Here is a 15,877-nt window from a genome sequence, read left to right on the forward strand (position 1 = left end):
AGAATGGAACTATTTAATGCAGAGAGTAAGTAGCCTAACACGCCACAAATATTCTGGGGCTCTAGCCCGTTTACTGTACCTGTAGAATTACTGAACTCTACAGGTACTAACAAACGGGGCAGAAACTTGCAGGTTAACAAAGAAGCTTGAGAAGTACAGGACCGCGCAACCAGCGATGGAACGAGGACATTTATGCGCAAGCTCCAGGGACAGGAAGACAGCGGTGTGGTCTAGAGACTAAACGTGGGGGGCCGATATTATAGTTGAGGTTGAGAGGGGAAAATGGAGCTGGGCAGGCCACATAATGCATATACAGGGCAGACAGCACGTGGCCGATTATAGTTGCAGAATGAGTGCCAAGGGAAGGGAAGTGCAGTCCAGGACGGCAGAGAATTTGGTGATTCGATGAAATTAGGAAGTTTGCAGACACAGGATGGTGATATAAGAAAGGGTTTCAATAGGATATCTCTCGGACAGGCTTACGTCCTGTGGTGTAAATAAAGCAAGATGAAGATGACTTAACGCCACGCTGGCACGAAGACTACCGCCAATCTTCAGCGAGAAACCAAAATCGAGCGCGTTAGGTGCGCGCTTAACACTACCTTAAGGTTATATGTCACGTGGTGAAAGCCTTGCCGCCTAACAAGCAACACGAAAATCTTGCGAGGGAAATGTCATTGGCTGGAAAACATGTCCCCGCTATGCGCAACCATGCGCATCCGCTCTCTTGACAGAGCTGCCATTTCCTTTCTGACGACACGTAAAAACAATGCGTGGACAGCCAAATGAGATCGCCTCGCGTACATAAGCTTGGCGCACCGGTGGGCGGGCCACGGTATAACATATTGTTACATCACGTCGCCACGGGGCATGACCTTAAGGCGTGGTTACGCGCACTCCTGACGCGCTTGGCCAGCTTGGCTTCTCTATCGCGCACTTAACGGGGAGGAACCATTCGTGTCAGCGGGCTTTAAATAACGGATTTTTGTCTATTTCAAATGATGTTGTGTTATGCGCTTTCCATTTGCTACAAAAGTCTTGTTGACATTTCCGGCCCGAAATTGAACGATGCGTCAGGGTATTTTGTCCGTCACTGCTGGGAACCTTGGCCAGTAAAAACTACCATCGTCTCTCGACTCTCCAATTTTTTAATATTTAGAGACAGTCGTCGTTAAAATGTGCGATATATGAAAGGCTGCATCACAAAACGTGCAACTTACTTTGCACTGGCTGCGGTTGCTGAGCATGAGGACGTGGGTCCTATTGCCGGCCACAGAGGCGGCGTTCTGATAGGAGTGAAATACAAAAAAATCACCGACTATTAGGACACTCCCTAATGCGAAATTTGAGCGCAGCTGTATACGTGTTTTCATTTCGCGATATATTGGCGGAGCGAAGTGTGGCGCGACTAACTCGCTAATCGGGAGAGATCGTGCTCGTTCGTTCGGTTACGCCGAGGACGAAGAGGGGCGCTCAACGCAGAAACGGGCACCTAAGAGCTGCGCGCTAAAACGCGCTCATCCAAAGCAGTCGCCCACGCGAGCTGTAAGGCTTACCACGTCTGAAGCATCAGCCCGCGATTTCTTATAGTGTGGGCTGCGAACGACCAGTTGTCAATGATAGAGTATAAGGCTTCCGCGGAGACAGATATGAGCCTCGTGCCACAGATGAGCACTGCCTATTAAAACAGCGGGCCAGACGTAAACGAAGACGTTTACATTTGCAATACTCTATACGTGTAAAATCGCTCACTCCGTCTGGGCCGAGATCAACCGTGAAACATGAAATAGCCTTCATTCTTCACAAAATTTTTGGCATCAACACTCTGCAGGAATCAGACGCCGGCGTCTCATTACTGCCATTCGATACCAACATCTCCCTTCTCATTAATAGTAATCTTCGAGTTGAATTAACACAACAGGGATATCAAAATTGCCTCAGTGAAACAAAACCATTTCGTTTGTTCAGGTCTAAACATGACGTCCGTTTTTCTTTGCATACTTCAGAATTAAAAAGGAAATGGCAGCAGACTTCTGCGAGTTCCTTCCTTCGTCTCTGAACTAACTTACTGCGACGGAAGCACCGGTAAAGCCCACCCCCTTATTTTTGCTCACCTGCCTTTTTGCTCAACTAATTGCGCTTACCCTACGAGGGATTGGATATGAAGCCAGAGTTATTGGGCGGTTGGTTGGTGAGAGGGGCGTGGTCGTGTAAAAAATGTATCCATTTAACGTAAGAATGCATATTATGGGAACAGGGCGACGTAACGAGCATATCAGGCACTGCACATGTTTTAGACTTTTTTCACCGTGATTTGGTTGTTCTGCTCCAAAACCACTCCAAGACAGTGGAACTCACGCTGCTAAAGCAATATTCACGTGCCTTTCAGGGAAGTGAACCCCGTTGCTTCATTTCTGAGCAATCGCGGTTCCTTGTCTTCCGACAACATCCGTCCCCCCCTCCCCCATTCTATTTCCCTCATCCAGTCCAGATAACTGTTTATATAGCGCACACGTCACCTGAAGTATACGAAAATAGTTGGTTTGGCCCCAGAGGGAAAGATTAATAAGAGACCAGCGAGCGGAAAGAAGCCAAAAAGGGCCTCCCGGTGGGTAACACATCCACTAGGTGAAGCAATAAAGGGCTGACGGGATTTGGCAGTCGACATGGCGGTGAAACCAGCCGCAGATTTTCTTTTTACTTCAGTTTGTGCGCTTTTGTGGCTGAAACGTTCTCCAGCCTCCACAAAGAGTGAAAGCGTTGCGCCTTGGCTCTCTCAACCGACAAGCAAAGTGCTGCACTTGGCTCAAATTGGGATCCTCGCCGCGCGACTCCACTAACCGAGGCAGCCACTGGGCCACGTCCTGCCTTCGTGCCGCGGTTGTGCTTTGGTCCGCCAACAAAACCGCGCCGGAGCGAGGGCTGCGGCGAATGTTTTGCGACGCTCTCGACGCCTTTTCTGCTGCGCGGCTGTCTCTCGAGACAGGCAGGTGGCCTGTCGTCTTCGCCTGCTCCGCGCAGTAATGGCTTGGGTTCGCACCGTGGGGCTGCACCGAAATAGGCCGCACCACGGGACTCCCCTTAACGCAGTCGCAGCTTAGTTCCACGCAGCAGAATGAAAGCCGCAACACTTCTGATCGGGAACTGCAGAATGGTTGGAAACGTGTTACTGGCGCTTCGACAGCGATTATTTGATGACGTTGCGACCACGCGTATTTGTTAGAATGAAGCAAGACCCGAAAAGACGGCCGTCTAGAGTATAACTCCACCCGCACGGCGCGCACGGAGGGACGCGGAGTCGCAAGAGTTGCTCAGACGCACCGCTGTGCATCCTCTCGCGCACAAGCCGGGCGTCTTTATTCTTTGCGTAGCTTCGACAGCGCTGCTCACAAATAGCGCGGCTGCGGACCGGCAGCCTGCAGCCGCGCATCATTGCGGTGCGGGTCATCGCTTTGTTTGGCTGACCCGCCGGCGGCGGCTGCGGACGGGCGGGCATTTCGACAGAACCTCGACGGAGCCGCAACGGAAAGCGCGGCCGAACGCCCTTCCCTCTCGCCTTCCTCTTCTGCGAACTTCGCACCTGATGAAACATTTAAAGGCGCTATTTCGAGGTTTTCACGCCTGCTGCTTGTCTGCGGATCCTTTCTTTCGTCGATTTTTTTTCTTTTCAGCTGCGCTTCAGAGTGTGCACGCTCTTGCTTTACTTCGATTGTTGTGGTTCAATGTTGCCAAAGTTTGCGCACGCTAAGCGTTCTCCTTTGTGCGCTTATTCTTTCGTTTTGCTTTCGTGTTGTTTCTGTTTGCCATGTTAGGGAACGGTCCGTGTCCAAAAGTATCGGGCGATGAAAGGAGCGTCGCGCTACTGTCTCTACCGTCGAAGTGGGCGGGCTCCTTTCTACGTGAGAGCTGCTCTGTTTGCCGGCGTTTAACATCCTCTAGATTTCAAGTAACGCTCGTGGAAAATTGCTTTTTCAGCACTTGTGATTGCTTTACCCGTGAAAAGACGCGCTTTTGCATGACAAAAAAAAAAAAAGAAAAGCAAGTTTCGTGGCTCTTCTTTCTTTCTTTCCTTCTTTCTCTGTTTCTTTCTTTCTTTCTTTCTCTCTTTCTTTCTTTCTTTCTTTCTTTCTTTTCTGACCAGATGTACATGTTCATTTCCTGCGTCGTGTGGGGTGTGTGTCTTTTTCCACGTCCTGTGTGTTTATAACTCTCTAAGGTCTTATAATCCTGCGCCACCATAGACTCAACTCGCGTAACTGGTGACATGTACAGCCTGTCACCACGCGGAGCGCATAAATGTGAAAAAGAAATTCTGAAAATGCCGTTTACGTGAGTTCACGCTGAGCGCACATGTGTGTTCGTGGGAGCATTAATTCCTGTGAGAGAGTTAATTAATTAAAATAAGACTTGAAAAGAAAACATCGCCTGAAACATATATCTTAAGTCAGCCTGTTTAGGTGAATCACCTGGAGAAGTGGACATTACTTGCCTGTCTAATCGCAATGTTAAGGTAGCTAAGTAAAAAAAAACACTACTGAACTTAATCATTATCGACCTTAGGAGATGTGTTCAAGTTGCTAAATTGAAGCCGAGCATTATTGCATTCACGTCTGCTTATCAGAAATCCTAAGCTTTATTAGCACCACTTTCGCTATATCTGTTCTTAATTTTGTGCTACTACACTGCGGTCAGAACCTTCTTCGATAATTTAAATGACCTTTTGTCCACTCATTCAAGAAATTCAAGAACGTCCGTTTAAAGATAACCAGTTCTAGTACTATATATAGTACATGAATATGGGTTACACTCTCGAACGTTCTTTTGATGTAAAAGCACAGTGCCACTGCCAATTTGTACCTAGAACGCTCACGCTTAATATGGGCAGTAGTGGGTCAAACCGAAACATTTAACGCGATAGCGTTAAGGGCCCCGTGCCGCAGAAAATCCAGTGTCGGTGTCGGCGCCGGCGGTGTTGTCGGTGAGCGAAAATTTCCCTTTATATTTCGGTATATGTATATGCCACGCCTTGCTGTGTGACGTGCGGTATGTGCGGGTTATATTGCCACATCGTTCTATTACGAAAGTTGCTCATGCCTTGTCTTACATTTTTGACACAGTTAATCCTCGGAATTTTGAGAACGACAGCTCAAAAATAAATGTCATGAAAGAAAACACCGACAACGCATGAGTTTTATGGTAAATCTTCTGAGACTTGAATATTAAAAGTGCGAAACAATAACGGAAACCTGAAAATGAAGTAATTTTTTTGGGCGTGGCTGTGTACTACCTCCGGGATCGGGCCACGCGAGAGGCCGCGTTTCTACCGGAAAGCTCGCTTTCGTGCATAGCGTTCTCTGCAAGCGTTTCCTGCTAAACATTACGATTACATAAGCTGCAGTCGCCGGGAGGCGTGAGAAGCAATCGGGGATCTCTGAATGCTATCGCATTCCACTGCGGAAGCTTTATCGTGGGCCCAACTTCAACGCCGCCTATTCAAATACACGGAAAACGCAGAAATGATTTTCTGAGATAACTCCTGAACCCATTTTAATGAAACTTGTTGCATTTGGGAAAGAAAATTAAATCTTAGTGGTTGTTGGAAGCGGATTTTTGATTTAGAGCCTGAATTTTTTTAAAAATTTTTTAACAATTTGCAGGTTTAAAAATAAGATAGAAGCCCAAAGTTTGCAAATTTGTGCTTCTTCACCGAAAACATATATCGCAGTTATGTAAATTGCAGCCATTAGGTAATCTAAGGCGGACAAATTTGATATGTCAATTTATATCTTACGTGAATTTGTTACATTGTTTGCGAGGGTTTTACAAAAGTTCTGCTCGAAAATTAGTGGTCTACTTGAGAACCCTGTATAATATATCAAGTTTGTCAGCCTTAGATATACTTTTAGGTACCATTTACAAAATTGTAATATCAGTTTTAATTGCTGAGTTATAGAGTTGTAAAATTGATAATTTCGTTGTCTGAAAATTTGTCATCTTTACCATTTTTATTACAAGATTGACAACCTAAAAAAAGAAGTACGTAACCAATAGTCACTAGATTTAAAATTGTTCTTTTAAATGCAACAAATCTAATCAAATTTCGCGCACTTGTTGCCGAAAAAGAATTATTTCTCCTTTACAATGTATTTAGATAGGAGGCTCCGAGCTAAAGCTTCCTCCAACTTTTTTATTCCGTTTTCGGTTCCCGTTGAGCAAGGACATTTCAGTTCCGGTTGAACTGCAGAACGAAAAAAGAACAGCGTAAACTGGTTTGAGCTGGTTTATGCTGACAATGACAGAGATTTGGCCTTGTTCGTATGACATATTGCAATCGAGCAAATAATACATGGACTGAGGAAGCACACAACACATGACCTAAGAGTAATTACAGAAAACAACATTCATTTATTTTGTACATAGCTTCACGGTGCCACTGAGTTTCACGAAAAGACTAAAAATAAAAATGAAATGGTACACGTGCTGTTACCTGCTTACCCTCCAAGCCGCAAGTAGTTAAAGTAAAGTTATATTTTAGAAGCACACCTCAGAAGCAGTACGTCATTTCTATCACGCCAACGTGAGAAAAATTTCGCGGTAACCAATTTCAAATGATTCCAAGTCTATTACTACCATGCCTGCCCCCCGAGGCGAAACGCTCAACATCACACTAGCGGGGCTGCTATATCTAAAATAGCATTAAGGCCGTGAGGATTTAGATATATGGTAGCATGGCTGAGCTACAAGTGCATGCAAAGCATGGATGAAAAGCTCTAGACAGGGTGGCTAACCTGAGACGAAAACCACGATTTTTTCTTTTCAGTTTCGTTCAGGAGTGAAAAAAACAAAAACAAATCGTAACGTTCCTACTCAGTTCCATTTCGCGTGAAAATAACCATTGTTTCTTCTTTTTTTTTCAGTTTCTGGTTAACTTGCGCTTCGATAGACTGAAATTTAATAAGTGCCATCCTAGGGCAAAAATGCCTTCGAAATCCGGTGATGTGAGTAGTAAGTATTTCTGTGTGATTACACCGCCACTTGACCATCAAAGTTATGTAACATATGAATTTCGTCACGATGAAACGAATAAAATAATCAAGGGAAGTATGATTTTTAACAGGTTTCAAGATAACCATACGCGAGCTGTGTTCCAAGCGCCAGATTCTCGCTCTTCTTTCCATAAGTCGCTAAATTATTCCAAGTTATTCTAAATGTGAATCCACAAGCCGCACCTTTTGCAGTATGCTGTGCGTATCCGAATCTGGACACGTGCCTGGGGTACAACAGGCGCGCGCATATTTTAGTGCACCAAAGGGAACTCGTGGTTAAGTTAGACACGTTAAGATTGAAAACACGTATTAACTTATTTGGTGAGCGATCATAATGTAAGAAACAGAGAGAAAAACCGCACAAGAGAGCGCTGCGTTTGTGTCCTACCTCTCGTTCCGTTTTCGCGCTGTTCTTTACTTGATTAACTTTTTCTTTTGTAATTGCAAGCAAATGGTGAAACATAGAAGAATAAAAATAAAGAAACCGTGGCCAGAGTTTACAGGATTCGCCTGCAATTCTGAGAACCTATAACCATTGAGAGGGCTCGAAATGGTTATTTGAACAAAAGGAACGCTTAAATAATAAATATTCACCCACACTCAAGGGGCGAGAAGTTCTAGGTGATGGTGAATATTCGAAGTTTCGAATACGAATCGAATATGACACACTAACTATTCGTATTCGAAAAGAAACTGCCCTGTATTTTCGAGAAATCAAAACAAACCGAATATTTTGCAACAACCGAATCTTAAAGTCTCGTTACTGTTCTCTGTCTGCTAAAAAAATAAACGTTGCAAATTATCAGAAGTGAACCACATCAAAATATTTTGAAGAAACAAAATGGATAATTGAAACTTTGTTTTCTGTTTAGCGGGTGAAAGTTGCATAAAAACCTGTGATGTTTGCTCGTAGTCTGTCATATAGTGTTTTCTGGCACTCTAGTGATGGAGCACTTTACGCTACAGCCTGTGATGTTTTCCTTGCTACTGGTCCTTTCACAGATGTCTACGCATGTATGTATGTCTACGCATATGCAGGATGTTTCAGCGAACACGTTCAAATGGTTGCCTGCGGCAGATAGCTCAATTCTAGTTTATGAGCCGGTGTATTCGAAGTGGCGGGCACTACTGGCACAAAAAAATTGAAAGGCGTAATCGACCAATTAACAAGAATTCACAAATTCACTTTTAGCTAATTATCTTATGATCCATATTGCAATTTACAAATTCTAGCAGTGGACTTCGCAATGTGGATCCACTCGGAACGAATTCTCAGGACGACACCAGTTTCAAGATATAAATTCCCGAACTTTGCGGAGAAAGGCATTGGCGTTCCAGTTACTTGTGTGCTTCAGTGCATGAAACGACGTTTTGTTAACAAATCAACTGGACACACACACACACACACACACACACACACACACACACACACACACACACACACACACACACACACACACACACACACACACACACACACACACACACGCACACGCACACGCACGCGCACGCACACGCACACGCACGCACACGCACACGCACACGCACACGCACGCGCGCGCGCGCACACACACACACACACACACACACACACACACACACACACACACACACACACACACACGCACGCACGCACGCACGCACGCACGCACACACACACAGACGCGCGCGCACACACACACACACACACACACACACACACACACACACACACACACACACACACACACACACACACACACACACACACACACACACACACACACATGAAGAGAGAGAGAGAGAGAAACATTTATTTCTATTAGGCGGAGGCATCTTCCTTGTATGGGGTTCCGGTCCCCATTAGCTTGCGCCACTCAGCGTGGACCAGCCGTTGCTGCTCCTGCGGCTCTCAGCTGGTGAACGCAATCTTCCAGGAGGAAGCCGAGGGTGAAGAAATAGGGGGATAGCCCGGACGGTGTGGGCATTCGAAACTTAATTCAAGTAGCCCCATTCCTCAAAATATACACCGTACCATAATGAAGGCCGGAGACAAGCAAGAGCACAAGCCCTTCCTTGCCCGAGCCTTTGGCAACGGCAGATCGGACACACATGTTCTATGCACCGACATGGCCCGGCACTCATCCAGACGTGCCATGTGTCTAGACCTGCCAGATAACACTTGTACTCTGAGAAGTTAGGCCATGCTCAACACTGTGGACACTGGCACGGCGGTGAAGGCTGTTATCGCCCTCGCCATAATACCTGCTTCAACCATACCGGCATCGGACGAACCCATAAATGTGGTCCCGAATTCGCAAACTACCTGCAGGACTTTGTCAAAAGGAACTGTGACACCTTGCACACACCATATCCTCACATCACGACACTTCATAGCGTTAACACAGGGTGCGTATCCTCTGCAGACCGGAACACGTCACTTTTATACGGTAATCAATGCGCTAATGTGATTGCCCGAGAACTCGCCAGCCGAGCGCCATCGGTAGAGCTGTCCGACCCAGACGATGCACCTACAGAACCGCTGAACTTCACTGAAACGCTACATTACAGAGAAAGGATGAGGCACTTCCTCACCACACTATACCCTTAACCGAGAAGAAGCCGTCACGTAGTGCGACAACTACACATTAATTAATTTACCCTCTTTACTCTCTTTACCCTTCACCTCTTTCACCCCACGCAATATCCCTCATACTGTCCCTTTTGTGGAGCGAATCCCACAGTACATCACTGAATCTTTGTCAGTGGAATCCTGGGCCGAGCCTTTGCAGTCTCAGCGCAGCGGCCACTGCGGCAGATGAACTGTGCAAGTTCACTGATGTTAACGTGAATTCTTGTCTACCTTGTCATTTTTATCTCAGTAGTATTCGTAGGAGCACTGTACCTACATTATGTTACAGATAAGTTTCATTCTATTTGTACTAGAATATCAACTACAGCCTCCAGTCACGATAATCAAGAAACAGAACAGCTTTATGAAGACGTTGAATTAGCGATGACAAAGGTGCAACCTCAGTATATTGTAGTAATGGCCGACTTTAATGCAAAAGGAGGGAAAAAGCAGGCTGGGGAACAAGCAGTTGATAATTACGGCATCGATCGTAGCAATACCAGAGGAGAGATGTTGGCACAATTCGCGGAAAGGAATAGGCTATGAATAATGAACATCTTCTTCAGGAAGCGAAGTAACAGGAAGTGGGCCTGGAATAGCCCTAATGGAGAAACAAGAAGTAGATTTCATACTCGCTGCAAATACCAGCATAGCGCCGGATGTAGAAGTGTTGGGTATAGAGTTAAGTGCAGTTATCTTAAATTGTGGGGTTTTACGTGCCAAAACCACTTTCTGATTATGAGGCACGCCGTAGTGGAGGACTCCGGAAATTTCAACCACCTGGGGTTCTTTAACGTGCACCTAAATCTAAGTACACGGGTGTTTGCGCATTTCGCCCCCATCTAAATGCGGCCGCCGTGGCCGGGATTCGATCCCGCTACCTCGTACTCAGCAGCCCAACACCATAGCCATAAGTGCAGTTATCATAGGTTAGTAAGGGCTAGGATTTATTTCAACTTGAAGAGAGAAAGAGTAAATTAGTCAAGCAGAAACAGGCCAACCTAAACGCAGTTATAAAAGCAAACGAATTCAAGCTGGGGCTCGCAAACTCATATGCAGCTTTATTACCGGAAGATGAAGATAACATAGAGGTAATGAATGAAACCGTAACTAGGCTGATTTCAGAAGCATCATTTGAAGTGGGTGGTAAGGCACCAAGACAACCAATAGGTAAGCTCTCCCAAGTAATAAGGGACCTAATAAAGAAACGACAAAGTATTCAAGTGTCCAACTCAAGAGGTAGAATTCGCTGAACTGTTAAAACTGATTAACAAAAAGAAAGGAAGCGATATTCGAAATTATTACGCGTGAAAGGTCGAGGAAGCAGTAAAAAATGAGCGCAGCATTAAGTCAGTGAGAAGAAAACTTGGCATAGGACAAGGCAAGATGTATGCACTGAAAGATTAGCAGGGTAATGACATCATCTATTTCAATGATATAGTAATAGCAGCAGAAAAAATTGTATGCGGACCTGTACCGTACCCAGAGCAGCCGTGTTACCTTCATTCGACGTAGATATGAACAGGATACAGAGGCGCCTTCTATAACTAGCAATGAAGTTAGAAGGAAATTGCAAGGCATGACCCAGGGAAAGGCGGCAGGAGAAGGTGGCATAACAGTTGATTTCATCAAAGATGAAGGCGCTATCATGCTTTAAAAGCTTGGGCTCCTTTATACCTTTATACGCAATATCTCATGAATTCAAGTGTACCAGGGAGCTGGAAGAATGCCAACATTATACTAATCCATAAGAAGGGAGACGTTAAAGAATTGAAGAATTATGGGCCCATTAGCTTGCTTTCAGCATTGTGCAAAATATTCACCAAGATAATTTCCAATAAAATTAGGGCAACATTTGACTTCAATCAACCAAGACGTCAGGCTGGGCTTAGGAAGGAATATTCTACTATGGATCATGTCCATGTCATCAATCAGGTAAAGGAGAAATCTGCCGAGTACAATCAACCTCTGTACATGGCTTTCATAGATTATTAAAAGGCATTTGATTCAGTAGAGACACCGGCAGTCATACAGGCGTGGTGTAATCAAAGAGTACAGGAGGCAAACGTGAATATATTGGGAAATATCTACAAACAATCCACAGCTACCTTGATTTTCAGCAAGAAAAGCAGAAGTTACCTGGCAAGAAAGGGGTCAAGCAAGAAGACGCAATCTCTCCAATGCTATTCACTGCGTGCTTGGAAGAAGTATTCAAGCTATTAGATTATTAGGAGTGAGGATCAACGGCAAATATATCAGCAACCTTCTGTTTGCAGATTACATTGTCCTGTTCAGGAACACTGGGGATGAATTAAAACGAAATGGTTCAGGACCTTAACCGATAAATGTAAGAGTGCGGTTGAAGATTAATTTGCGGAACACAAAAATAATGTTCAATAGCTTGGCAAGGAAACAAAAAGTTCAGGTTCGCCAGTCAGCCTTTAAAGTCTGTACAGTAGTACGTGTATCAAAGTCAATTACTCACGAGAGACTCTGATCCTAAGAAGGAAATTTACAGAACAATAAAATACGTTGGTGTGCATACAACATGCATTAGCAAATCATATCTGGGTGCTTACCACTGTCGCTGAAAAGAATAGTGTAGAACCATGGCATTCTACCGTTGTTAACATATGGGGCGGGAACTTGGAGGTTAACAAGGACGCTCAAGAACCGCTAAAAGACCGAGTAAAGAGCGATGGAGCGAAAACTGTTAAGCGTAACGTTAAGAGACAGGAAAAGAGCGGTGGGGATCAAAGAAAAGACGGGGATTGCCGATATTCTGGTTGACATTAAGAGGAAAAAATGGAGCTGTGCAGGCCATGTAATACGTAGGGTCGATAACCGTTGGACCCTAGAGTTACAGAATGGGTGCCAAGGAAATGGAAGCGCAGTCGAGGATGGCAGAAAACTAGGTGAATAGATTAAGAATCGCACGGAGAGGTCTTCGTACTGCAGTGGGCATAAAAATAGATACACTGGTGTTGGTGATTATTATTATTATTATTATTATTATTATTATTATTATTATTATTATTATTATTATTATTATTATTATTATTATTATTATTATTATTATTATTATTATTATTGTGATCAAATGCACTTTAAATTCCGGCCTTGTCACAGCACCGTATGGCGTTGTGCCCTTGTTGTAGATTGCTTCTCGAGAACTTTGTTATTCTCATTAGTGAATTCAACTAACCTGTCGAAAAGCATAATCTGTAATTATGACGCACGCTTCAAGAAGAAAAATAATGAAAATGAGATTCACCGAAATAAACAAAGTGGCAAGCTCGATGCGAGCATTGTACTGTTTTCGGCCGCACTTGAAGATTTATATTATCCCCAATCAAAAACCGAAAGCCGCCACGTAATCCAGCCTATGCACAGCACAGAGAAGATGTGCTTGAAAAGTCTGTGAGAGTGAGAATATTTAGATATTAGGTTATTGACCTATTCGTGAGCAGCGGCCAGGCGAACGCGCTAAGGGTTTCATGTAAAGGTGTCTTTGCGTCCAACAGTGTCCTTACGGCTCTACACCGGTGGCACCGGCGTACAACGTCACTGAACAAGAATACAGCCTTTCTTGCGACCAACGCTAGATCTGTAAAAAAATGCTCCATTAGTTACGTTGTGCAGCGGTAACGCCGTAGTAGTAAATAGAACGCAAGCCGAGCCTGCACAAAAGTCCCAACTAGGTCCCGATACAGAGATTGTATGTAACTGAGTGCCAGTGTCCTGCTGAACGATACATTGCGCTAATTTTGCGTGTAATAAGAAGTTTCTTCGCGTTTCATGCAAAAATGCGCCCGCACCCTCCTCCCATTATTAGGCAATATACTATCAGTCCACTGCAGTCAGCGCGTTTGATTAGAAGACAATCGGTACCAACCGCTCACAGCGAAGCCGCTCTGTACATTTCGATTCGCTCCGCCGTTTGCCTATCCACACTAACGCGGCGACGGTGCAGCTACCTGCAGTTCTTAAATTATGGGGTTTTACGTGCAAAAACCACTTTCTGATTATGAGGCACGCCGTAGTGGAGGACTCCGGGAATTTTGACCATCTGGGGTTCTTTAACGTGCACCTAAATCTAAGCACACGGGTCTTTTCGCCCCTATCGAAATGTGGCCGCCGTGGCCGGGATTCGATCCCGCGACCTCGCGCTCAGCAGCCTAATACCATAGCCACTGAGCAACCACGGCGACCTCGCGGCGAATAGCGATCAACTTTGGCATACCTGCAAGAGTAATTTGCAATTACTAAAAGGTCATCGGGAGACTCCTCAAATAAGATTTTTAAGGCAGCTGGCGTTATAGAATCGAAAGCACGAGCACACGCTGGTAGCGATCCCATGGTCTTAGCCAGTTCTAACTTAGAAGCCTCTATAATATTACCTCTAGAAGGGCGCTTAGCAAGGAAGAAGGTGAAAGACTAGAAAAGAACATGAGCTTTAATCCCTTAAAAATGTTCTTCCAACGAACCACTCAATTTTTATGAGGCAGTAGCAGCGAGTCAATATTAGCCAGTGGCGGAATAATTTGTCTATAGCGAAAAAAGAAAACAGGAAGAAAGTTGTAGCATGCACGCTTGTTCTTTGACTCTGAGAGAAAATGAAAACCCATGAAATCGTTGTCATCTTCTGCGTTGCAAACCCGCTCTTAAAAACAGTTCTTAAAAGTAAGTTAGATCGCTCTAATTTTCGGCACACTGCTTTTGTAATAGCCTTTTTTTTCCATGAAGCTTTTCTTCTAAACTCATCAGTATGCACACTTCGCGTTCTGCCAATGGCTATTGATTGACTTTCAGTTGACTAAATCCCAACTTCGGTTTTTATTTATTTATTTATTTATTTATTTATATTGCAAGTAGGTTTACGAGCAGTAATAATAACCTAGGCTTTTTGCTCGCAACAAGCATCAGACAGGTACGATACAGCAGACCACAAACAACTCTGAAACGTGCTGTAATATAGAAAAGATCGCAAGTGATTTTCCATGGATATTAACGGGCCTATACTTCAAAGAACTCTGGAAGGTGATCACAATTAGTGGCACAGTCAACAGACAACCGAGATGATAGAGACTACGCGTAAGGCGGGACCGGAAACAAAGGAGACAGCGGTACAGACGAAGGTTTTGCCATTCACTGCAAAGGACCCTCCTGGGTTAATTCACCGCCAGTCTCTCCGACTGAAAAAAAGATTGGCTCATTTTGTCGTTAATTCAAAGAAAGAGTGATTTTGTTGTCGTCTCCCCAACGTTTCTGTATGCGGGTGCTACTTCTTCCGTATACGTTGCTTTGATGCGCTTTCTTGACTTCTGTTGCCTTTTTTTTTCTCTTTCCTTCCCTCCTCTTTTCAGACTATATATTGCAGTCGCATAGCCCGCGCTGCGCGCCCTCCTATCTTCCTGGTGCCGCACTTTTAGCAATCTTTATATCATGGAGCTTTACACACAGCAAAGTGAACAAATATGAAATGTTGCTTCCATGCGCAATCTTAAGGATCATTTTGATGGTTAGAAGCCATCAACCCTGACTGTGGAACCGCAGGATAGATACAACCCAGAAAAAAACGTTTCGCGGCATCTTCTAGCAGGTGGAAGATAAGTAGGCTTATTGAACAACCCAGATTAATAAATCCTATTTATATATTATCAGGGTCGAATATCCCGCGGCGAACTCGCGCAAGCGCGACCAAAAAGAGAGCCGGCTGCGCTAGGCACCGTTTTTCATTTCCCCGCCTAATATTAGAGGCAGCTCCGAGTGCATCCACGAGGACCCCGTCATACATTTCAATTTTATTAGAATGTCAGTGATCCCGCCGTTCTCCAGGAAGCCAGGCGCACAGTGAAGTCCATAATAGGAATTTGGAAAGTTGTTTTACTTTGGCAATGGATCTCGACTTTATGGTGAGATACAGTGAACGAAAAAAAGAAGCATACAGGATTCGCAAAACCTGGTAGCAATTTTTTACGATAGTGCTCATTTTCATGACGTATGTCATATGTTACACAAAGGATTATACTAAATGAGAATAACTATTTGGGTAAGTTTAGTAGTTAAACATCTTCGCAAACAAAGAGCGCACTAACAGCACATGTTTCGCCTTTGAAGGAACATATAATAAATATGGTCCGTTCGATTCACATGCACCACTCTGAACAAGTTTGCGACGGGGCACGAGAATTTCAGAAATGGTGCGGCTCGACTTCTG

This window comes from Dermacentor variabilis, chromosome 1 (genome assembly GCF_050947875.1).
Source record: "Dermacentor variabilis isolate Ectoservices chromosome 1, ASM5094787v1, whole genome shotgun sequence".
Lineage (NCBI taxonomy): Eukaryota > Metazoa > Arthropoda > Arachnida > Ixodida > Ixodidae > Dermacentor > Dermacentor variabilis.